General features: G+C 48.6%; 1 protein-coding gene across 1 annotated transcript in view; it reads left to right on the forward strand.

The window, feature by feature from the left end:
* Positions 1-23089, forward strand: part of fbxo41 (F-box protein 41) — a 280638-nt gene that overhangs the window by 166401 nt on the left and 91148 nt on the right. The window lies entirely within an intron of this gene.

Below are 23089 nucleotides of genomic sequence, written 5' to 3' on the forward strand. Positions count from 1 at the left end.
AGGGTTAGCTAAATTACTTATTTAATTGGGAAATTAAAAGCTGCATTTTAGAACATAGAACATTACAGCGCAGAACAGGCCCTTCGGCCCACGATGTTGCACCGACCAGATAAAAAAAAACTGTGACCCTCCAACCTAAACCAATTTCTTTTCGTCCATGAACCTATCTACGGATCTCTTAAACGCCCCCAAACTAGGCGCATTTACAACTGATGCTGGCAGGGCATTCCAATCCCTCACCACCCTCTGGGTAAAGAACCTACCCCTGACATCGGTTCTATAACTACCCCCCCTCAATTTAAAGCCATGCCCCCTCGTGCTGGATTTCTCCATCAGAGGAAAAAGGCTATCACTATCCACCCTATCTAAACCTCTAATCATCTTATATGTTTCAATAAGATCCCCTCTTAGCCGCCGCCTTTCCAGCGAAAACAATCCCAAATCCCTCAGCCTCTCCTCATAGGATCTCCCCTCCATACCAGGCAACATCCTGGTAAACCTCCTCTGCACCCTCTCCAAAGCCTCCACATCCTTCCTGTAATGTGGGGACCAGAACTGCACACAGTACTCCAAGTGCGGCCGCACCAGAGTTGTGTACAGTTGCAACATAACGCTACGACTCCTAAATTCAATCCCCCTACCAATAAACGCCAAGACACCATATGCCTTCTTAACAACCTTATCTACTTGATTCCCAACTTTCAGGGATCTATGCACACATACACCTAGATCCCTCTGCTCCTCCACACTATTCAAAGTCCTCCCGTTAGCCCTATACTCAACACATCTGTTATTCCTACCAAAGTGAATTACCTCACACTTCTCCGCATTAAACTCCATCCGCCACCTCTCGGCCCAACTTTGCAACCTGTCTAAGTCTTCCTGCAAACTACGACACCCTTCCTCACTGTCTACCACACCACCGACTTTGGTGTCATCAGCAAATTTGCTAATCCACCCAACTATACCCTCATCCAGATCATTAATAAATATTACAAACAGCAGTGGCCCCAAAACAGATCCCTGAGGTACACCACTTGTAACCGCACTCCATGATGAATATTTACTATCAACCACCACCCTCTGTTTCCTATCCGCTAGCCAATTCCTGATCCAATTTCCTAGATCACCCCCAATCCCATACATCTGCATTTTCTGCAGAAGCCTACCATGGTGAACCTTATCAAACGCCTTACTAAAATCCATATATACCACGTCCACTGCCTTGCCCCCATCCACCTCCTTGGTCACTTTCTCAAAAAACTCAATAAGGTTAGTAAGGCACGACCTACCTGCCACAAAACCATGCTGACTATCACCTATCAATTCATTACTCTCCAAATAACTATAAATCCTATCCCTTATAATTTTTTCCAACATCTTGCCGACAACAGAAGTGAGACTCACCGGTCTATAATTCCCGGGGAAGTCTCTGTTCCCCTTCTTAAACAATGGGACAACATTCGCTAACCTCCAATCTTCTGGTACTATACCAGAGGCCAACGACGACCTGAAGATCAGAGCCAGAGGCTCTGCAATCACTTCTCTTGCCTCCCAGAGAATCCTTGGATAAATCCCATCCGGACCAGGGGATTTATCTATTTTCAGACCCTCCAGAATATCCTGCACATCCTCCTTATCAACTGTAATACTGTCTATTCTACTCCCCTGCAACCCAGTGTCCTCCTCAGCTATATTCATGTCCCCTTGCGTGAACACCGAAGAGAAATATTGGTTCAATGCTTCACCAATCTCCTCCGGTTCCACACATAACTTCCCTCTGCCATCTATAACTGGCCCTAAACTTGCCCTAACCAACCTTCTGTTCTTGACATACCTATAGAACGCCTTAGGATTCTCTTTAACCCTATCCGCCAAAGTCTTCTCATGTCCCCTTTTAGCCCTTCTAAGCTCGCTCTTCAACTCCCTCTTAGCCAATCTAAAGCTTTCTAGTGCACTACCCGAGTGCTCACGTCTCATCCGAACATAAGCCTCCTTTTTCTTTTTAACCAACAAAGAAACTTTTTTGGTGCACCACGGTTCCCTAGCCCTACCAATTCCTCCTTGCCTGACAGGGACATACCTATCACAGACTCGCAGTAGCTGCTCCTTGAAAAAACTCCACATGTCGGACGTTCCCAGTCCCTGTAATCTCCTAGTCCAACCTATGTTTCCTAATTCTCTCCTAATAGCCTCATAATTACCCTTCCCCCAGCTAAAACCACTGGCCCGAGGTTCATGCCTATCCCTTTCCATCACTAAGGTGAACGTAACCGAATTGTGGTCACTATCACCAAAATGCACACCAACTTCCAAGTCTAGCACCTGGTCTGGCTCATTTCCCAGCACCAGATCCAATATAGCCTCACCTCTAGTTGGCCTGTCTACATACTGAGTCAAAAAACCTTCCTGCACGCTTTGAACAAAAACTGACCCCTCTAACGAGCTAGAGCTATAACAATTCCAGTCAATATTAGTCAAGTTAAAATCCCCCATAACAACTGCCCTATTACTTTCACTCCTAAGCAGGATTGACTCCGCAATCCTTTCCTCAACCTCTCTAGAACTTTTAGGAGGTCTATAAAAGACTCCCAACAGGGTGACCTCTCCTCTCCTATTTCTAATCTCCGCCCATACTACCTCAACAGATAAGTCCTCATCAAACCTCCTCTCTGACACTGTGATACAATCTCTGACCAATAATGCTACCCCTCCCCCTCTTCTACCTCCTTCCCTACTTCGACTAAAACATTTGAACCCCGGGACCTGCAGCATCCATTCCTGCCCCTGCTCTATCCATGTCTCTGAAATAGCCACAACATCGAAGTCCCAGGTACTGATCCACGCTGCAAGTTCACCCACTTTATTGCGAATACTCCTGGCATTGAAGTATACACATTTCAAACCCTGCTCCACCCCACCTCTGCAATGCCGTGCATTGCAGTCCCCATCCATGCATCCCTCACTTTCAGCCCCACTACTCAGGATCCCTCCCCCCCCCCGAATCAGTTTAAACCTCCCTGCATGGCCTTAGCAAATTTACCCCCCAGGATATTGGTCCCCTTCTGATTAAGGTGTAGACCATCCTTCTCATAGAGGTCACACCTTCCCCAGTACGAGCCCCAATTGCTTAAGTACCTGAACCCCTCCCTCCTGCACCATCCCCTCAGCCATGAATTCAAACCTTCCCTCTCCCTATTCCTCTCTAAACTATCCCGTGGTACAGGCAAGAGTCCAGAGATAACCACTCTGTCAGTCTTGGCCTTTAGTTTCCACCCCAACTCCATAAATCCCTGCCTAATATCCCCTTCCCCTATCCTCCCTATGTCGTGTGTCCCCACATGTACAATAACTTGTGGTTTATCTCCCTCCCCCCTAAGAGTCCTGAATACCCTGTCAGACACATCCCGGACCCCAGCCCCTGGTAGGCAACACACCAACCCTGAGTCCCTACCTTTAGTTCCGACCCTCCTATCTGTCCCCTTAATTGTGGAGTCCCCAATCACAAGGCCCAGTCTTTTACAGCCCCTAACCACCTGAGCTTTCTCACTCGGCTCACCCCCAGAGATCTGCTCTCTATGCTCAGTTGATTCCTCCTCAACTGTAGCCTCCAGCACCGAAAACCTATTATGGAGGGGAACCGCCCCAGGGGATTGTCTTCCCGATTGCTTCTTACCCCTCCTCCTGGCATTGACCCAAGCCTCATTTCTAGGAGTTACTATTTCTCTATAACTCCTATCAACTTCCACCTCCGCCTCCCGAATTATGCGGAGTTCCTCTAACTCCCCCTCCATCTCCTTTACACGCTCCTCCAGAAGCTGCAATCTAATGCACTTCTTACAACTAAAATCTCCTGAAACACTACTGGATTTCCTCACCACATACATCCCACAGGAGATGCAGCATACTGCCTGAACTGCCATCCCTGAAGCCATTACCAGCAAGAAAAAAAGAAAACAAAAAACTTCCCCACACTTATAATTAGGTTAGAGGAGGATGGAAGGGTGGGATCCTCTACCAGTGTAGAGGATCGGGTATCTCCTCTGCACCAATTTATAGGGCTAGGGGCCCGAGAGAAAAAAAAAAACTACAGCTACCGGCAGGCTTCGCGATGCGGCCTTCCGGTTTCCGTTAATTACAAAAAACCTCCCGAAAATTAGACAAAAAAAACCCCAGAATTTACTCACAGTCCGCGCTCTCTCTCTCACCGCTCACAGTCTCCACCCCGCAGGTCCGCTCCCAGAGGAACACTGAGGCCGATACCCCGAGGCGAGTACTTATTAGGTAAGTGAGAGAAAAAAAAACTACAGCTACCGGCAGGCTTCGCGATGCGGCCTTCCGGTTTCCGTTAATTACAAAAAACCTCCCGAAAATTAGACAAAAAAAAACCCAGAATTTACTCACAGTCCGCGCTCTCTCTCTCACCGCTCACAGTCTCCACCCCGCAGGTCCGCTCCCAGAGGAACACTGTTTCAGGAATACACTTTTAGTTAGTGTATTCCTGAAACAGGAGTCAGCTGAGTCAGTTCTCAACTGAAACTCTGGCTAGTTAATTGTACAACTGCTTCAAACCAGTTCCAGGGCATTGTAAGTAGAAACCTATAAAAACAGTGGGCAGTAAGTGCTGCACTGTCTGCACTGTGAGTGCTGCCTGCTGTGAGAGTGCTTTTGGAGGTAGGTGAAACAGGCAGCAGAGGCTGCAAGGGAGAGTGCTGATTGGTCAGTAGTGGGTCAGGTTGGTAAGTCTTTACAACCTTTGTCACTTTTTATATTCTGAAATTACAAATTGTGGTTTAAATCAGTAAGGGCTGGAATTGGTTGGATGAGGACAAGTGCAGGCCTGCAGGTGAGAATGAAACAACGCGGTCCCAAGGCCCCCCTCCCCAGCTTACTCCTGGCAAATGTCCAGTCTCTGGAAAACAAGCTAGACGAACTTAGAGCCAGACGCACTTTCCAAAGAGAACTGAGGGACTGCTGTGTGCTCTGTTTCACAGAGACATGGTTCACTCCTGCTTCACCGGACAGTGCCCTACAACCAGAGGGCTTCTCAATCCTTCAAATGGACTGTACAGCAGCCTCAGTCAAGGCTCGGAGAGGTGGGTTCTGCTTCCTAATGAATACCTTGTGGTGCCTAGACGTAGCAACACTGGCGAGTTTCTGCTCCCCAGACCTAGAATATCTGATGCTAAAATGCTGCCCCTACTACCTTCTGCAGGAGTTCACCTCCGTTATCCTGATGGCAGTTTACATCCCACCCCATGTGGACGTGAAGATTGCACTGGACAAAATATACACCACTACGAATAGTATTAAGAACATAAGAAATAGGAGCAGGAGTAGGCCATCTAGCCCCTCGAGCCTGCCCCGCCATTCAATAAGAACATAGAACATTACAGCGCAGTACAGGCCCTTCGGCCCTCGATGTTGCGCCGACCAGTGGTACCAATCTAAAGCCCCTCTAATCTACACTATTCCAATATCATCCATATGTTTATCCAATAACCATTTGAACGCTCTCAACGTTGACGAGTCCACCACTGCTGCAGGCAGGGCATTCCACGCCCTTACCACTCTCTGAGTAAAGAACCTACCTCTAACATCTGTCCTATATCTCTCACCCCTCAATTTAAAGCTATGTCCCCTCGTGCGAGCCATCACCATCCGAGGAAAAAGGCTCTCACTATCCACCCTATCTAATCCTCTGATCACCTTGTATGCCTCTATTAAGTCACCTCTTAACCTTCTTCTCTCTAACGAAAACAACCTCAAGCCCCTCAGCCTTTCCTCATACGATTTTCCCACCATACCAGGCAACATCCTGGTAAATCTCCTCTGCACCCTTTCCAACACTTCCACATCCTTCCTATAATACGGCGACCAGAACTGTACGCAATACTCCAAATGCGGCCGCACCAGAGCTTTGTACAGTTGCAGCATGATCTCCTGGCTCCGAAACTCAACCCCTCTACCAATAAAAGCTAACACACCGTACGCCTTCTTAACAACCCTATCAACCTGGGTGCCAACTTTCAGGGATCTATGCACATGGACACCCAGATCCCTCTGTTCATCCACACTACCAAGTATCTTACCATTAGCCCAGTACTCTGTATTCCTGTTACTCCTTCCAAAGTGAATCACCTCACACTTTTCCGCATTAAACTCCATTTGCCACCTCTCAGCCCAGCTCTGCAGCTTATCTATGTCCCTCTGTAACCTGCCACTTCCCTCCGCACTGTCTACAACTCCACCGACTTTAGTATCATCCGCAAATTTACTAATCCATCCTTCCACGCCCTCATCCAGGTCATTAATAAAAATGACAAACAGCAGTGGCCCCAAAACAGATCCTTGCAGTATACCACTAGTAACTGAACTCCAGGATGAATATTTCCCATCAACCACCACCCTCTGTTTTCTTACAGCTAGCCAATTCCTGATCCAAACCACTAAATCACCCTCAATCCTCAATCCCATGTGTCCGTATTTAGAGAGGCAAGGACTGATTAGGGACAGTCAGCATGGTTTTGTGAGTGGAAAATCATGTCTCACAAATTTGCTTGACTTTTTTGAAGGGGTAACCAAGAAGGTAGATGAGGGCAGTGCAGTTGTTGTTGTCTCCATGGACTTTAGCAAGGCCTTTGACAAGGTACTGCATGGTAGGTTGTTGCATGAGGGTAAATCGCATAGGATCCAGGGTGAGGTATCTAAATGGATACAAATTGGCTTCTTGACAGAAGCCAGAGGGTGGTTGTAGAGGGTTGCTTTCAAATTGGAGACCTGTGACCAGCGGTGTGCCTCAGGGATCAGTGCTGGGTCCACTGTTATTTGTCATTTATATTAATGATTTGGATGAGAATATAGGAGGCATGGTTAGTGCAATGCAAGGAGCGTAGCAGGTAAGACAGATGAACTTAGGGCCTTAATAGAACATAGAACATTACAGCGCAGTACAGGCCCTTCGGCCCTCGATGTTGCGCCGACCAGTGAAACCAATCTAAAGCCCATCTAACCTACACTATTCCAATATCATCCATATGCTTATCCAATAACCATTTGAATGCTCTTAATGTTGACGAGTCGACTACCGCTGCAGGCAGGGCATTCCACGCCCTTACTACTCTCTGAGTAAAGAACCTACCTCTAACATCTGTCCTATATCACTCACCCCTCAATTTAAAGCTATGTCCCCTCGTGCTAGCCAACACCATCCGAGGAAAAAGGCTCTCACTACCCACCCTATCTAATCCTCTGATCACCTTGTAAGCCTCTATTAAGTCACCTCTTAACCTTCTTCTCTCTAACTAAAACAACCTCAAGCCCCTCAGCCTTTCCTCATACGATTTCCCACCATACCAGGCAACATCCTGGTAAATCTCCTCTGCACCCTTTCCAACACTTCCACATCTTTCCTATAATGCGGCGACCAGAAATCATAGAAATCATAGAAACCCTACAGTGCAGAAGGAGGCCATTCGGCCCATCGAGTCTGCACCGACCACAATCCCACCCAGGCCCTACCCCCACATATTTACCCGCTAATCCCTCTAACCTCTGCATCACAGGACTCGAAGGGGCAATTTTTAACCTTGGCCAATCAACCTAACCCGCACATCTTTGGACTGTGGGAGGAAACCGGAGCACCCGGAGGAAACCCACGCAGACACGAGGAGAATGTGCAACCACTTCACAGACAGTGACCCAAGCCTGGAATCGAACCCAGGTCCCTGGAGCTGTGAAGCAGCAGTGCTAACCACTGTGCTACCGTGCCGCCCCTGTACGCAATACTCCAAGTGCGGCCGCACCAGAGTTTTGTACAGTTGCAACATGACCTCCTGGCTCCGAAACTCAATCCCTCTACCAATAAAAGCTAACACACCTTACGCCTTCTTAACAACCCTATCAACCTGGGTGCCAACTTTCAGGGATCTATGCACATGGACACCCAGATCCCTCTGTTCATCCACACTACCATGTATCTTCCCATTAGCCCAGTACTCTGTATTCTTGTTACTCCTTCCAAAGTGAATCACTTCGCACTTTTCCGCATTAAACTCCATTTGCCACCTCTCAGCTCAGCTCTGCAGCTTATCTATGTCCCTCTATAACCTGCACTGTCTACAACTCCACCGACTTTAGGGTAATGCTCACGAGGAATTTGGATGTGGTTGCGGTGACAGAGACTTGGTTGAAAGAGGGACAGCACTGGCAGCTGAATATTTCGGGGTACAAGTGTTTGAGGCGAGGCAGAGGAGGGGCCAAAAGAGGTGGGGGAGTAGCAGTATTAGTTAGAGAGCATATTACAGCGGTGCAGAGGGAGGACAATTCAGAGGGGTCGTGTAACGAGTCACTGTGGGTGGAGCTCAGAAACAGGAAGGGCGCAGTCACTATGTTGGGGGTATACTACAGGCCCCCCAACAGCCCAAGGGAAGTGAAAGAACGGATATATCAGGAGATACTGGATAGGTGCAGGAAAAATAGGGTTGTTGTAGTGGGAGACTTCAATTTCCCTGGTATAGACTGGAAATCGCGTAGGGCTGGGAGTCTGAATGGGGAGGAATTTGTAAAATGCGTACAGGAAGGTTCTTTGGAACAATATGTAGATAGCCCGACTCGAGAGGGGGCTATACTGGACCTAGTACTGGGGAATGAGCCCGGTCAGGTCTTCAAAGTTTCGGCAGGGGAACATGTGGCAAATAGTGACCACAATTCTGTTAGCTTTAGGATAGTGATGGAAAAGCATGAGTGGTGTCCCAAGGGTAAAGTGTTGGATTGGGGGAAGGCTAACTTTAGTGGGATTAGGCAGAAATTGGCAGCTGTTGTTTGGGAGAGGCTGTTTGAGGGTAAATCCACATCTAGAACATAGAACATTACAGCGCAGAACAGGCCCTTCGGCCCACGATGTTGCACCGACCAGTTAAAAAAAAAACAGTGACCCTCCAACCTAAACCAATTTCTTTTCGTCCACATCTGGCATGTGGGAGCCTCTTAAGGAACAGTTGTTAGGGCTACAGGACAGGCATGTGCTTGTAAAAAATAAGGATAGGAAGGGTAGGATTCGAGAACCGTGGATAACCAGAGAAATTGAGGGATTGGTCAAAAAGAAAAGAGAGGCGACGTTAGGTCCAGGCAGCTAAAAACGGAGGGAGCTCTGGAGGTATACAAAGAAAGTAGGAAAGAACTCAAACGAGGAATTCGAAGGGCCAAAAGGGGTCACGAAATGTCCTTGGCAGACAGGATTAAGGAGAATCCCAAGGCATTTTATTCATACATTAGGAACGAAAGGGTTGTCAGGGAAAGAATCGGACCTCTCAGGGACAAAAGTGGGGAATTATGTTTCGAGCCCAAAGAAGTAGGGGAGATCCTAAATGAATACTTTGCGTCGGTATTCACAAAGGAGAGGGATGTGTTGACTGGGAGTGTCTCGGAGGGGAGTGTTGACCCGTTAGAGAACATCTCCATTACAAGGGAGGAAGTGTTAGGTTTTTTAGGGAATATAAAGACTGACAAATCCCCAGGGCCTGATGGAATCTGTCCAAGGCTGCTCAGGGAGACGAGAGATTAAATCGCTGGGCCTCTGACGCAAATCTTTTGTCTCATCACTAGACACAGGTGAGGTCCCAGAGGATTGGTGGATAGCTAATGTGGTCCCGTTATTTAAGAAGGGTAGGAAGCATAACCCGGGAAATTATAGGCCTGTGAGCTTGATGTCCGTGGTCGGGAAGTTGTTGGAGAGGATTCTTAGAGATAGGATGTATGCGCATTTAGAAAGCAATAAACTCATTAACGATAGTCAGCATGGTTTTGTGAGAGGGAGGTCATGCCTCACTAACCTGGTGGAGTTTTTTGAAGAAGTGACCAGAATGGTTGACGAGGGAAGTGCCGTGGATGTCGTCTATATGGACTTTAGTAAAGCGTTTGACAAAGTCCCTCATGGTAGGTTGGTGCAAAAGGTTGGATCTCGTGGGATAAAGGGGGAGGTGGCTAGATGGGTGGAGAACTGGCTTGGTCACAGAAGACAGAGGGTGGTAGTGGAAGGGTCTTTTTCAGGCTGGATGCCTGTGACTAGTGGTGTTCCGCAGGGCTCTGTATTGGGACCTCTGCTGTTTGTGATTTATATAAACGATCTGGAAGAAGGTGTAACTGGGGTGATCAGTAAGTTTGCGGATGACACGAAAATGGCTGGACTTGCAGATAGTGAGGAACATTGTCAGAGGCTACGGAAGGATATAGATAACCAGGAAATTTGGGCAAAGAAATGGCAGATGGAGTTCAATCCAGATAAATGCGAAGTGATGCATTTTGGTAGCACTAACGTAGGGGGGAGCTATACGATAAATGGCAGAACCATAAAGGGTGTAGATACGCAGAGGGACCTGGGTGTGCAAGTCCACAGATCCTTGAAGGTGACATCACAGGTGGAGAAGGTGGTGAAGAAGGCATATGGCATGCTTGCCTTTATAGGACGGGGCATAGAGTATAAAAGTTGGGGTCTGATGTTGCAGATGTATAGAACGTTGGTTCGGCTGCATTTGGAATACTGCGTCCAGTTCTGGTCGCCACACTACCAGAAGGACGTGGAGGCTTTGGAGAGAGTACAGAGGAGGTTTACCAGGATGTTGCCTGGTATGGAGGGGCTTAGTTATGAGGAGAGATTGGGTAAACTGGGGTTGTTCTCACTGGAAAGACGGAGGATGAGGGGTGACCTAATAGAGGTGTATAAATTTATGAAATGCATAGATAGGGTGAACGGTGGGAAGCTTTTTCCCAGATCGGTAGTAACGTTCACGAGGGGTCATAGGTTCATGATGAGCGGGGGGGGAGGTTTAACATGGATATCAGAAGGACGTATTTTACACAGAGGGTGGTGGGGGCCTGGAATGCGTTGCTGGGCAAGGTGGTGGAGGCGGACACACTGGGAACGTTTAAGACTTATCTAGATAGCCACATGAACGGAGTGGGAATGGAGGGATACAGAAGAATGGTCTAGTTTGGACCAGGGAGCAGCGCGGGCTTGGGGGGCCGAAGGGCCTGTTCCTGTGCTGTATTGTTCTTTGTTTGTTCTTTGTTTGTAAGTTTGCAGATGACACCAAGATTGGTGGCATAATGCATAGTGAAGAAAGTTATCTCCGATTGCAACGGGACCTTGATCAATTGGGCCTGTGGGCTGATGAATGGCAGATGGAGTTTACTTTAGATAAATGCGAGGTGATGCATTTTGGTAGATTGAACCAGGGCAGGATTTACTCAGTTAATGGTAGGGCGTTGGGGAAAGTTACAGAACAAAGAGATCTCGGGGTACATGTTCATAGCCCCTTGAAAGTGGAATCACAGGTGGACAGAGTGGTGAAGAAGGCATTCAGCATGCTTGGTTTCATTGGTCAAAACATTGAATACAGGAGTTGGCATGTCTTGTTGAAGTTGTACAAGACATTGTTAAGGCCACACTGGAGTACTGTGTACAGTTTTGGTCACCCTTTTATCGAAATGATATTCTATTAAAAGAGTGCAGGAAAGACTTACTAGGATGCTACTGGGACTTGATGGTTTGAGTTATAAGGAGGGGCTGAATAGACTGGGACTTTTTTCTCTGCAGCGTCGGAGGCTGAGGGGTGACCTTATAGAAGTCTATAAAATAATGAGGGGCATAGACAAGGTAGATAGTCAATATCTTTTCCCAAAGGTAGGGGAATCTAAAACTAGGGGGCACAGGTTCAAGGTGAGAGGGGAGAGATGCAAAAGTGTCCAGAGGGGCAACTTTTTCGCAGAGGATCGTGAGTGTCTGGAACAAGCTGCCAGAGGTAGTAGTAGAGGTTGGTACAATTTTGTCTTTTAAAAAGCATTTAGACAGTTACATGGGTAAGATGGGTATAGAGGGATATGGGCCAAATGCTGGCAATTGGGATTATCTTAGGGGTTTAAAAAAAAAAGGGCGGCATGGACAAGTTGGGCCGAAGGGCCTGTTTCCATGCTGTAAACCTTTATGACTCTATGAAAGAGTAGGCTCCATTAGGGACCAAAGGGGAAATCTGTGGGTGGAGGCATACGACATTGGTAGGGTGTTAAATAAATATTTCGCACCTGTCTTCACCCATGTGAATGAGAAGGTAGTTATGGATCTCAGGAGAGAGAGAGACTGTGAGGTTCTCGAGAAAATTATCAACGGGAGTGACAAGGTATTGGAGGTATTGGTGGGCTTGAAAGTGGAAAAATCTCCAGGTCCGGATGAATTGTGTCCCATGCTGTTGTGGGAGGCAAGGGAAGAAATCACAGGGGCTCTGACCCAAATTTTGACTTCTTCCCTGGCCACCGGGGAGGTCATGATGTGGAGATGCCGGCGTTGGACTGGGGTGAACACAGTCAGAGTTTTAACAACACCAGGTTAAAGTCCAACAGGTTTATTTGGTAGCAAATACCATTCGCTTTCGGAGCCCTGCTCCTTCGTCAGATGGAGTGGAAATGTGCTCTCAAACAGGGCACAGAGGCACAGAAATCAAGTTACAGAATACTGATTAGAATGCGAATCCCTACGAATCTGTGCCCTGTTTAAGAGCACATTTCCACTCCATCTGATGAAGGAGCAGCGCTCCGAAAGCTAATGGTGTTTGCTACCAAATAAACCTGTTGGACTTTAACCTGGTGTTGTTAAAACTCTTACCGGGGAGGTGCCAGAGGACTCGAGAACAGCTCCTGTGGTCCCACTGTTTAAGAAAGGTTGTAGAGATAAACCAGGGAACTACAAACCAGTGAGTCTCACATCTGTGGTTGGGAAACCACTGCAAAAGATTCTAAAGGAGGGAATCTACCTCAGCATGATTTTGTCAGAGGGAGGTCATGCCTAACAGATTTGACTGATTGATTAGTCTTGGTTGATTTTATTGGAGCAGAGAAGACTGAGTGGCGACCTGATTGAGGTATTCAGGATTATGAGGGGCATGGACAGGGTGGATAGGGAGCAGCTGTTCCCCTGAGTTGAAGGGTCAGTTACGAGGGGATACAAGTTAAAAGTGAGGGGTGGGAGGTTTAGGGGGGATTTGAGGAAAAACCTTTTTACCCAGAGGGTGGTGATGGTCTGGAATGCGCTGTCTGGGAGGGTGGTGGAGGCGGGATGCCTCGCATCCTTTAAAAAGAACCTGGATGAATACGTGGCACGCCGTAACGTTCAGGGCCATGAGCCAAGTGCTGGCAAGTGGGGTTAAGTGGGCAGGCCAGGGCATTTCATGCGTCGGTGCAGACTCGATGGGCCAAAGGGCCTTTTCGACACTGTAACAATCTGTGATTCTGTGAAAGAGTCATAGAGGCCCTTTGGCCCAACTTGTCCATGCCGCCCAGTTTTTACCACTAAGCTAGTCCCAATTGCCTGCTTTTGGCCTATATCCCCCCTCTACCTATCTTACCCATGTAACTATCTCAATGCTTTTTAAAAGACAAAATTCTACCCCCTGTACTACTACCTCTGGCAGCTCGTTCCTGACACTCACCACCCTCTGGACCCTTTTGTATCTCTCCCCTCTCACCTTAAACCTATGCCTTCTAGTTTTAGGCTGCCCTATCTTTGGGAAAAGATATAATAGAATCTCTACAGTGGAGAAGGAAGCCATTCGGCCCATCAGCCTGCATCGCAACAATCCCACCCATGACCTATCCCCGTAACCCCATGTATTTACCCTGCTCGTCCCCCTGACACTAAGGGGCAATATGGCGTGGCAGCGTGGCCAATCCACCAAACCTGCACATCTTTGGAGTGTGGGAAGAATACAGTAAGAGTTTTAACAACACCAGGTTAAAGTCCAACAGGTTTATTTGGTAGCAAATGCCATCAGCTTTCGGAGCACTGCTCCTTCGTCAGATGGAGTGGAAATCTGCTCACAAACAAGGCGCACAGAATTTGTGGGAAGAAACCAGAGCACCCGAAGGAAACTCACACAGTCACAGGGAGAACGTGCAAACACACAGACCCAAGGCCGGAACTGAACCTGGGTCCCTAGCACTGTGAGGCAGCAGTGCTAACCATTGTGCCACCTCATTATTTTATTGTCCTCTATAAGATCACCTCAAAGCCTCCGACACTCCAGGGAAAAAATAAAGTTTTTTGTTACAGTTCATTTATTAGTCACAAGTAGGCTCACATTAACACTGGAATGAAGTTACTGTGAAAATCCCCAAGTTGCCACACTCTGGCACCCGTTCAGGTACACTGAGGGAGAATTTAGCATGGCCGATGCACCTAACCAGCACGTCTTTCGGAGGAAACCGGAACACCCAGCGGAAACCCACACACACACAGGGAGAACGTGCAGACTCTGCACAGACAGTGACCCGAGGTGGGAATCGAACCCGTGTCCCAGGCGCTGTGAGGCAGCAGTGCTAACCACTGTGCCACCGTGCCGCCCTGAGTTCCAGTCTATCCAACCTCGCCTTATAACTCAAACCATCAAGTCCCGGTAACATCTTAGTAAATCTTTTCTGCACTCTTTCTAGTTTAATAATATCCTTTCTATAATAGGGTGACCAGAACTGTACACAGTATTCCAAGTGTGGCCTTACCAATGTTTTGTACAACTTCAACAACACGTCCCAACTCCTGTATTCAATGTTCTGACCAATGAAACCAAGCATGCCGAAAGCCTTCTTCACTACTCTGTCCATCTGTGACTCCACTTTCAAGGAGCTATGAACATGTACCCCTAGATCTCTTTGTTCTGTAACTTTCCCCAACGCCCTACCATTAACTGAGGAACTCCTACCCTGGTTCAATCTACCAAAATGTATCACCTCGCATTTATCTAAATTAAACTCCATTTGCCATTCGTCAGCCCACTGGCCCAATTGATCAAGATCAAGATAGAGGTTTATAAAATGATGAAGGGGATAGATAGAGTGAACGTTCAAAGACTATTTCCTCGGGTGGATGGAGCTAATACAAGGGGGCATAACTATAGGGTTGATGGTGGGAGATATAGGAAGGATATCAGAGGTAGGTTCTTTACACAGAGAGTGGTTGGGGTGTGGAATGGACTGCCTGCAGTGATAGTGGAGTCAGACACTTTAGGAACATTTAAGAGGTTATTGGATAGGCACATGGAGCACACCAGGATGATAGGGAGTGGGATAGCTTGATCTTGGTTTCAGATAAAGCTCGGCACAACATCGTGGGCCGAAGGGCCTGTTCTGTGCTGTACTGTTCTATGTTCTATGATTGGAGGATAGCTAATGTGGTCCCGTTATTTAAGAAGGGTAGGAAGGATAACCCGGGTAATTATAGGCCGGTGAGCTTGACGTCCGTGGTGGGGAAGTTGTTGGAGAAGATTCTTAGAGATAGGATGTATGCGCATTTAGAAAGGAATAAAGGGGCGGCACGGTAGCACAGTGGTTAGCACTGCTGCTTCACAGCTCCAGGATCCCGGGTTCGATTCCCGGCTCGGGTCACTGTCTGTGTGGAGTTTGCACATTCTCCTCGTGTCTGCGTGGGTTTCCTCCGGGTGCTCCGGTTTCCTCCCACAGTCCAAAGATGTGCGGGTTAGGTTGATTGGCCAGGTTAAAAATTGTCCCTTAGAGTTCTGGGATGCGTAGGTTAGAGGGATTAGCGGGTAAAATATGTGGGGGGTGGGATTGTGGTCGGTGCAGACTCGATGGGCCGAATGGCCTCCTTCTGCACTGTAGTGTTTCTATGTTTCTATGTTCTAAACTCATTGACGATAGTCAGCATGGTTTTGTGAGAGGGAGGTCATGCCTCACTAACCTGGTGGAGTTTTTTGAAGAATTGACCAGAATGGTTGACGAGTGAAGGGCTGTGGGTGTCGTCTATATGGACTTTAGTAAAGCGTTTGACAAAGTCCCTCATGGTAGGCTGGTGAAAAAGGTTGGATCTCATGGGATAAAGGGGGAGGTGGCTAGATGGGTGGAGAACTGGCTTGGTCACAGAACAGTAAGTAGCCTCACAACACCAGGTTAAAGTCCAACAGGTTTATTTGGTAGCAAATACCACAAGCTTTCGGAGCGTGCTGCTCCTTCGTCAGATGGAACCTGGTGTTGTGAGACTTCTTACTGTGCTTGCCCCAGTCCAACGCCGGCATCTCCACATCATGACTACCATTGGTCACAGAAGACAGAGGGTGGTAGTGGAAGGGTCTTTTTCCGGCTGGAGGCCTGTGACTAGTGGTGTTCCGCAGGGCTCTGTATTGGGTCCTCTGCTGTTTGTGATTTATATAAACGATCTGGAAGAAGGTGTAACTGGGGTGATCAGTAAGTTTGCGGACGACACAAAATTGGCAGGACTTACAGATAGTGAGGAGCATTGTCAGAAGCTACAGAAGGATATAGATAGGCTGGAAATTTGGGCAAAGAAATGGCAGATGGAGTTCAATCCTGATAAATGCGAAGTGATGCATTTTGGTAGAAATAATGTAGGGAGGAGCTATACGATAAATGGCAGAACCATCAAGGGTGTAGATACGCAGAGGGACCTGGGTGTGCAAGTCCACAGATCCTTGAAGGTGACGTCACAGGTGGAGAAGGTGGTGAAGAAGGCATATGGCATGCTTGCCTTTATAGGACGGGGCATAGAGTATAAAAGTTGGGGTCTGATGTTGCAGATGTATAGAACGTTGGTTCGGCCGCATATGGAATACTGCGTCCAGTTCTGGTTGCCACACTACCAGAAGGACGTGGAGGCTTTGGAGAGAGTACAGAGGAGGTTTACCAGGATGTTGCCTGGTATGGAGGGGCTTAGTTATGAGGAGAGATTGGGTAAACTGGGGTTGTTCTCCCTGGAAAGACAGAGGATGAGGGGAGACTTGATAGAGGTGTATAAAATTATGGAAGGCATAGATAAGGTGAACGGTGGGAAGCTTTTCCCCAGGTCGGTGGTGACGTTCACGAGGGGTCATAGGTTCAAGATGAAGGGGGGGAGGTTTAACACAGATATCAGAAGGACATATTTTACACAGAGGGTGGTGGGGGCCTGGAATGCGCTGCCAGGCAAGGTGGTGGAGGCGGGGACACTGGGAATGTTTAAGACTTATCTAGATAGCCATATGAACGGAGTGGGAATGGAGGGATACAAAAGAATGGTCTAGTTTGGACCAGGGAGCGGCACGGGCTTGGAGGGCCAAAGGGCCTGTTCCTGTGCTGTATTGTTCGTTGTTCTTTGACACAGGTTTAAAGTGCTGGGGAGTAGGTACAGAGGAGATGTCAGGGGTAAGTTTTTCACTCAGAGCGTGGTGGATGAGTGGAATCAGCTGCCGTCCGTGGTGGTGGAGACAAACTCGATAGGGTCTTGAAGAGACTTCTGAATGAGTACATGGGACTTAATAGGATTGAGGGTTATAGGTAAGCCTATATATAAGCCTAGGTAGGTAGGGACATGACCGGCGCAACTTGTGGGCCGAAGGGCCTGTTTTTGCTATATTCTTTCTATGTTCTATGTTCTAATCCAAGCTCTAAGTTCATCTGCCTTACCTGTAACACTTCTCGCATTGAAACAAGTGCACTTCATTCCACCAGATCCTCTCTGATAAGCAATCCCACCCTGCCTGCTGTTTCTCTGAGTCTTACTGGCCCGACTCTCTGGTTCCCCTTCAGCTAATTCACCTTTGCTTTGGTTCCCACCCTCTTGCCAAACTAGTTTAAATCCTCCCGTGTGACACTAGCAAACCTCCTGGCCAGAATATTTATGCCCTTACAGCTTAGATGCGACCCGCCCTTCTTGTACATGTCCCATCTGTGCCGGAAGAGACCCCAATGGTCCAGATATCTGAAACCCTCCCTCCTACACCAGCTGTTTAGCCACATGTTGAGCTGCACTATCTTCCTATTCCTAGCTTCACTAGCACGTGGCACAGGGAGTAATCCTGAGATTACAACCCCACAGGTCCAGCTTTTTAACTTTCTACCTAACTTCCTAACCTGCTGCTGCAGGACCTCATCACTCTTCCTGCCTATGTCATTGGTACCAATATGTACCACGACCTCTGGCTGTTCACCCTCTCCCTTCAGAATGCTTTCTGTCCGTTCAGAGACATCCTGGACCCTGGCACCAGGGAGGAAACATCCCGTCCTGGAGTCTCTTTCACATCCACAGAAACGCCGATCTGCACCCCTAACTACAGAGTCCCCAATAACTATTGCTCTAGTCCTCTTTGTCCCTCCCTGCTTAACAACAGAGCCAGCCGTGGTAACACTGCTTTGGCTGCTGCTGCTGTTATCCCCTGATAGCCCATCTCCCCCAACAGTATCGGGCGGCACGGTAGTACAGTGGTTAGCACTGCTGCTTCACAGCTCCAGGGTCCCGGGTTCGATTCCCGGCTCGGGTCACTGTCTGTGTGGAGTTTGCACATTCTCCTCGTGTCTGCGTGGGTTTCCTCCGGGTGCTCCGGTTTCCTCCCACAGTCCAAAGATGTGCGGGTTAGGTTGATTGGCCAGGTAAAAAATTGCCCCTTAGAGTCCTGAGATGCGTAGGTTAGAGGGATTAGCGGGTAAATATGTGGGGGTAGGGCCTGGGTGGGATTGTGGTCGGTGCAGACTCGATGGGCCGAATGGCCTCCTTCTGCACTGTAGGGTTTCTATGATTTCTATACGAAACGGTATACTTGTTAGAGAGGGGGATGACCACAGGGGATTCCTGCACTGACTGCCTGCCCCTTCTGGCGGTCACCCATCTATCTGCCTGCACCTTGGGTGTGACCACGTCTCTAAAGCTTCTATCTATGATGCTTTCTGCCATCTTCATGCTCCTCAGTGCATCCAGCTGCTGCTCCAACCTATCCATGCGGTCTGTAAGGAGCTGCAATTGGGTGCACTTCCTGCAGTCATAGTCGTCCAAGACGCTGGAAGCGTCACGGATCTCCCACATCTCACAAGTGCAACACTTCACCCCACTGACCGACATTTCAAGCACCAATTAAATTATTTGAGAACATTTATAAAACTCTTACCTTCACTTTTACCTCCTCACAGTGGCTTTTTTTTTGGTTAGAGGAGGAGGGAGGGAGGGAAACACTAATGTAGGGTTTCGGGTTTACCACTCCTTGACACCCAGATCTTCTGCTTCCCACTTCTTGGTAAATGTTGCTGGTCCGACTTCTCCCAGAATGCACCAGTGAAGTCCCTCAGTCCCTGTATATTTAACTCCCAGTCGTGACCATCCTGCAAGCATGTCTCTGTAATGGCCACAAAATCATACTCGTTCGCAATGATTTGTGCTGTCAACTCATTTACCTTGTTTCGAATGCTACAAGCATTCAGATAAAGTGCCCTTATGCTAGTTTTTGTACCTTCTTTTTGAATTCTAACACTTCCATTAATAACATCTCCTGAGTTCTCCTTCCTTTTAACTTTTTTCCTGATTTTTGATGTAGTTGGAACATTCTCCCCACATTTTTCCTTGCTATAGAGGGAGTACAGCGAAAGTTTCCCAGGCTGATTCCTGGGATGGCAGGTCTGTTGTGTGAGAGAGACTAAGTCGGTTAGGATTACATTCACTGGAGTTTAGAAGAATGAAAGGGGATCTCATGGAAACTTATAAAATTCTAACAAGGTTAGACAGAATGTTTCCAATGGTGGTGGAGTCCAGAACTAGGGGTCACAGTTTGAGGATAAGGGGTAAACCTTTTAGAACTGAGGTGAGGAAAGATTTCTTCACCCAGAGGGTGGTGAATGTGTGGAATTCACCATCACAGAATGTAGTTGGGGCCAAAATGTTGTCTGATTTCATAAGAACATTTCAAAAAGAAATTAGATATAGCCCTTGGAGCTAAAGGGATCAAGGGATATGGGAGGAAGGGGGGAATCAGGATATTGTATTTGATGACCAGCTATGATTAGGATGAATGGCGGAGCAGACTCGAAGGGCCGAATGGCCTACTCCTGCTTCTAGTTTCTATGGGGGTGATTCTCCCATCCGAACCGCAACTTTTCTGACGGGTCAGGATGGGAGATGTGCGTCGCCGGCCTTGTTCCGGGATTTGCGCATTCGCCGGGAACGCATGTGCATCTCCCAGAGCCGGAGAACAGTCAGAAACCAGACCACACTGGAAACCGGCGGGAAGGCAGGTAAATAATTTGAATCAATTTTTAATATGTTTTGAAACTGTTTAAATCTAATTATCGGGAACTTGACGGTCCCGATTGAATCTCCCACCATGCAAGGAGTAATTCATTCTGGCTGGGTTTAGAGTAGCTCCCTACATTTGAGGAACTAGCGGGAGACCCCGCCGGAACAGAAACATAGAAGAAACATAGAAAAACTACAGCACAAACAGGCCCTTCGGCCCCACAAGTTGTGCCGAACACATCCCTATCTTCGAGACCTACCTATAACCCTCCATCCTATTACGCTCCATGTACTCATCCAGGAGTCTCTTAAAAGACTCTATTGAGTTTGCCTCCACCACCACTGACGGCAGCCGATTCCACTCGCCCACCACCCTCTGTGTGAAAAACTTACCCCTCACATCTCCCCTGTACCTACCCCCCAGCACCCTAAACCTGTGTCCTCTCGTAGCAGACATTTCCACCCTGGGAACAAGCCTCTGAGAGTCCACCCGATCTATGCCTCTCAACATCTTATACACCTCTATTAGGGCTCCTCTCATCCTACGTCTCTCCAAGGAGAAAGGACCGAGCTCCCTCAGCCTATCCTCATAAGGCATGCCACTCAATCCAGGCAATATCCTTGTAAATCTCCTCTGCACCCTTTCAATCTTTTCCACATCCTTCCTGTAGTGAGGCGACCAGAACTGAGCACAGTACCCCAAGTGGGGTCTGACGAGGGTCTTATATAGCTGCATCATTATCCCCGGACTCCTAAACTCAATCCCTCGAATGAACGGGGGGAAAATCGGGGCTCCTTAGGGGGACGGGCGGGGGGGGTGCCCCTGGGCTTCGGCACCCTGGCAGGGGCGGGGCCTACTGTGGGCGGGGCCTAGGGGTGATTGATGGGGGTTAGGGGTCCCGCTGCCATGCTGCATGGAGATCGGTCTGGCCTGGAGGGAAGGCAGCGATTGAGTCAGGTTGTGGGGTGGGATCTACCAGAGGGGACCTGCCTCTTGGGGAGGGGGTGGGGGGGGGTGTCAGCGGGGAGAGCGAGGGTCTGACAGGGTGAGGGGGGTGGGGGGATCGCCACTGCTTGGAGGGGGGGTTGGTCTGCCGGGGGGGGGGGGGGGGCCTGCCTCCCCGCAGGAGGGGTGGGGGGGGGGGGGGGAGGGGGGGGGAATAGCCACTGCTGGGGGGTGTGGGCTGGATATCGGGGCACTCCGGGGTGGGGTGGGGGGGAGTCAGGGCTGGCCCGGGCATTGCAGTGGGGGCCACAATCGGGCCGTGGGGGGGGCTGGAGGGGCAGCACTGCTGGGGTCCCAGGCTGGCCAGCAATCGAGGTGGCCAGCAAACGGGGAGACTGACAGATCGGGGCCACTGCACATGCGCAGTGTTCCAGAACTGTCAAACTCCGGCACGAATAGGCTCTGCACCCCCCCTGGGTTTTTAATGAGATTCCCGACTCGGACCTCTGCAGTGCACAGAGTGCGGAGATTCGAGTGAGAAGCTGAACTGACAGAACAGTCAGGATCTAGAACAGTTTTCCTACCAATTCAGCACTTTGGGGAGAATCGCCCCAATGTTTCTAATACTGTGGCTATCTCAGTCAATGTTGAGAAAGTTTAGAAAAGTGGGAGAGGGGAGTGTGCAGCGGGACCTGGGTGTCCTTGTGCACCAGTCACTGAAGGTAAGCATGCAGGTGCAGCAGGCGGTAAAGAAGGCAAATGGTATGTTGGCCTTCATTGTGAGAGGTTTCGAGTACAGGAACAGGGATGTGTTGTTGCAATTATGATGTGGAGATGCACACGCGTTCTCCAAGGCGGCCTTCACGACACACGACGGCGCAGAGTCGCTGAGCAGAGACTGATAGCCAGGTTCCGCACACACGAGGACGGCCTCAACCGGGATATTGGGTTCATGTCACACTATTTGTAACCCCCACAGCCTGCCTGGACCTGCAGAGTTTCACTGGCTGTCTTGTCTGGAGACAATACACATCTTTTTAGCCTGTCTTGATGCTCTCTCCATTCACGTTGTTTGTATCTTAAAGACTTGATTAGCTGTAAGTATTCACATTCCAACCATTATTCATGTAAATTGAGTCTGTGTCTTTATATGCCCTGTTTGTGAACAGAATTCCCACTCACCTGAAGAAGGGGCTTGGAGCTCCAAAAGCTTGTGTGGCTTTTGCCAACGAATAAACCTGTTGGACTTTAACCTGGTGTTGTTAAACTTCTTACGTTGTTGCAATTATACAGGGCCTTGGTGAGGCCACACCTAGAGTATTGTGTGCAGTTTTGGTCTCCTTTTCTGAGGAAGGATGTTCTTGCTCTCGAGGGAGTGCAGCGAAGGTGTACCGGCTGTGCGGAGTCTGCACATTCTCCCCGTGTCTATGTAGGTTTCCTCTGGATGCTCCGGTTTCCTCCCGCAGTGCAAAGATGTGCGAGTTAGATGCATTGGCCATGCTAAATTGCCCCTTAGTGTCCTGGGATGTGTAGGTTATAGGGATGAGTGAGGTAGATGTGTGTGGTTGTGGGGATAGAGCCTGAGGTAGGATTGTTGTCGGTGCAGACATGATGGGCTGAATGGCCTCCTTCTGCACTGTAGGGTTTCTAAGGTTTCTTTCTATGTAGTTCAGATGTTTCTAATGTGTCGGTGCAGAGTCACTGGGCTGAAGGGCCTCTTCTGCACTGTATGATTCTATGATTCTATAATGGAGGGATACTGTCCGATTTAGGGCAGAAGGTTTTTGTTTTAGTTTCGTTAGAGCATCAGTAACAGCACGGGCTTGGCAGGCCTGTTCCTGTGCTGTACTTTTCTTTGTTCAGTGTTGACTGTTTACTGTTGCCATTTCAGTGCCTGATGGTTGCTCGGTGGTCTGTGCGCTTTCGTTCTTTTGTGTTTTCTTTTTTGTGGGTGAATACAGCTTGCCAGCGTGTTTCAATCTACCACATGTCCTGGAGTCACATGTGGACCAGACCAGGTAACGATGGCAGGTTTCCTTGCCTAACAAATGCATTGGGTTTTTACGACAATCAACAAGGTCTAATGGACA

Source organism: Mustelus asterias, unplaced genomic scaffold (genome assembly GCF_964213995.1).
Source record: "Mustelus asterias unplaced genomic scaffold, sMusAst1.hap1.1 HAP1_SCAFFOLD_458, whole genome shotgun sequence".
Classification (NCBI taxonomy): domain Eukaryota; kingdom Metazoa; phylum Chordata; class Chondrichthyes; order Carcharhiniformes; family Triakidae; genus Mustelus; species Mustelus asterias.